Raw genomic sequence first — 3,343 nt, forward strand, 5'->3', positions numbered from 1 at the left:
TTGTTTCTATCTTATTTTTTTTATACAAACGCATCATCTTGCTCCACTTATGACCGAATTAAAAAGAAAAAAAAAAGATATTAATCCACTAAAATGAGATATAATACATGAATTTCTAAATAAGGGTATTTATATAGAACTTTTTTTATGAAGATTAAAGTTGACTGAGTAGCTAATTTTTTTTTAAAAGAATGTACATTACACGTTATATCTTTATTTATTTTTTTATTATGTAAAGATAAATCTTCACTATTTATTTTTAAAAAAAAATCTTTATCATAACATGATCAATTTATATGGAATGTACATCAATTGACAGGCCATATCATATTGGATTTGTAGAATTAACAAAAAACATGGTGAAATAACTAACATAAATCATATTTGTATATTTTAGGGACTAAATAAAGATATTAAATCTTTTAAAGATCAACATATGTAGTAATATTTTAAGAAATATTTTGAGCATTTATCTTTATGTTTTTTACTTAAAAGAGAGAGAGAGAGAGAGAGAGAGAGAGAGATTGTGATGAAAAGTGAAAACAGAAGAAAAGAGAAGGGAGAAAAAGTATATGTGGACGTACACCTAAACACCTACTGATTATTATAGTGTCTAAGCTTTGTGCTTTATTACAGTGCATTTAAGTTTTAACTATAGATTTAATTTGGGAATCTCAGTATACCTGTTTCTTGTTATGAAACGTAACAAGCAGAGAATCTAAAAATTGATGCAGCTGAGATATTAAAGGAATTAAAATAAAATTAGGGGCAGCACAAAATTAATTAAACGATTCGTAGGGTATAGTGAAATGGATGGATATAAGAAAGAAAATTGACATTAGGTGGTAGAAGTAAGAAGTGTCTCAAAATCTGAAAGGGTAGATTAAATTTCAGCGAATTGAATACACAGAAGACAGAGATGATAATAAATTCGGGACCATTGTTGCATAATTATTGATGACATCTTGTGGATGGGAAGTGAAAGGGAAAGGAAAGGGTCTCAAATTAAGGAGCAGAGGAGATATTATTATTTGCAATTGTAGTTAAAAGAAGTGAATATATAAATGCTCTATGGTTTTGTTGCATTTGTTAGGTATATAAATAAACTAGCAGTAGTCCCCACTCCCCACAGGGCAGAACCTTATTATACACCACATGCAAATGCAAGAGAGCTATCTCTCTATATCTCAATATGTAGCATGCATTAATAACAGAACTTTTCTAATTCATTGAGTCACTATAACAATTAACAATATAACATGTTGCTCTACATTTTGTCTCAACCTGACAACCCTCTTTTAGACACGATTACATGTTACCTTATGTTGCCTTCTCCCTCCCTCTTCCCATGCGCACGCACTTTTCTCTTTACTTCCCAGAAAAAGGTAACACTAATGATTATATCTCTAATACTCCCTAAACTTCCATTGTACACATTGTATAAATATTTCATTGGCTCCTCATACTTTCCCAAATAATAATCATTTTAATTTGTATAACATTAATTAAGAGATTAATTTGTTAAGATGCTTAAGGTTCTAAGACAAGCTAAGACTCAAACCCTAATCTAAAGCACTCTATCTGTAGCCTCTGTATGTGTTTTCCAATCCCAAAGAAGAATCTAGGAGATTAAGTAATTTTTATCTTAGGTGCAGCCAGTTAGTGCGATTCGGATTAAAAAGTAGATTTGAAATTCAATCCAGTCTATGCAATTTGCAGTTTGATTAGATTGATTTGGACATGAACACACTAGCGAAAATAGGTGGAAGATGATGTAGTTGCTGCTTATAACGAATGATGTGATTTGGAAGGCATGAACACACTGACTGATGTATAAGGTTTCATTTTGAAGTCCTTCCATTGGCATTTGGTAACATCAAATCCATGTCTGGCATGGTAGAGGTACATATATCTACATGCTCTTGCAGCCTGTGGGGTTAATAGTTTATGGGATTCAATAAGTACGGACACTGATGTGCATTGTTATTAGATAGTTGATCATTGACACATACAGATAATTAACTTTCACTATTTTTCTTTTACTACTATATTGACGTATTAGGTGAATTTTAATTTGAAGCATCAAAAAGCTTATAAATACAGGCTTGCTTATTAATTAATTCTTCACGAAGAAATCAATCCCGTTGGGTGAACAATAAAAAAAATGCGAACAACGTAATCAACGGATCACATTTTAGGTTCACTAACTATCTAATTTTACTTTCACTTTAAACCCACAACTTTTACTTAATTTCACTTTGATCTAATTACACTCCTTCTAATCCAAATTTCCTTTTCACCGCAGCCAACCATCCATTACCTACCCCAGCACGCAATCCTCTTGTCAGCGAGAAAGCTCCCAAGCGCCGATATTTTCCACCGTCACCAACTCCGAGTACAAATAACCCTTTTTATATTAAGAACAAATATCTCATTTGCACGAAGAACAAACATCTTATTGACATTAAGAACAAACATCTCATTTGCATGAAAAATAAACATTCGCATATGCAATAGAGGACAAAGTTAGGTTACTTACAGCACCATAGAGGTGCGACGAGGCTGGACTAAGTGCGGTAGTTAGAGAGGGGCGACGAAGCATGGATGCGTGCAGCAGTTGCAGACACACAAGAAAGCCAGAATGAGTGCAATGATTCGCAAGAGACGGCGGAAGTTGGAGAAAGTCTAGGGGACTAGTAACTTTTGTGTTTTGTGGCCAGCACTTAACCATCAAAAGAAAAGTGAGTGATCTCTCACCAAAATACTATTGATGGCCAATTGATGGTTACGAAACATAAAAGTTGCTGGCCCGTAACACTCCTCGCGGTAGTTGTGGAGAGCAGAGGTGGGGTGCAGTGCAGGTGTGAAAAAAAGGTTTGTAATGATTAATTAAAAGTCAAATTCAAAATAAAAATTATATCTAAATAATTTAAAATTTAATTTTTAAATTAAAATTAACTTTTTTGTTTAACCTATTATTTACCTTCTCCAAGCGAAAAGCGTTATACTTTCTCAATTGAAAAAGAAGCATGTAAAATGATTCAATATTTGTGAGGATAAGCCATAAATGATATAGCGATAAGTTTAGAATTGAACATTGCATTATGCATGCGAGGACACCCATTCATCTTACGGCTGCATGAGGCCAAAAATCCGTACATCTCTTTGTTTTCAAATAATTTTGTCTTTTACCAAACGAAATAAATATCTGAGCAATTAGGTTGCCACTTTATTATGACTACAAATTCCAGAAATTGAATTTTTGGTATAACAAAAATGTGATTGGTGTTTTGGAATTATCATTATTATTTTATTATTTTATTAAATGATAGAAGAGAGCATA

Source organism: Arachis ipaensis, chromosome B06 (genome assembly GCF_000816755.2).
Source record: "Arachis ipaensis cultivar K30076 chromosome B06, Araip1.1, whole genome shotgun sequence".
Classification (NCBI taxonomy): Eukaryota; Viridiplantae; Streptophyta; class Magnoliopsida; order Fabales; family Fabaceae; genus Arachis; species Arachis ipaensis.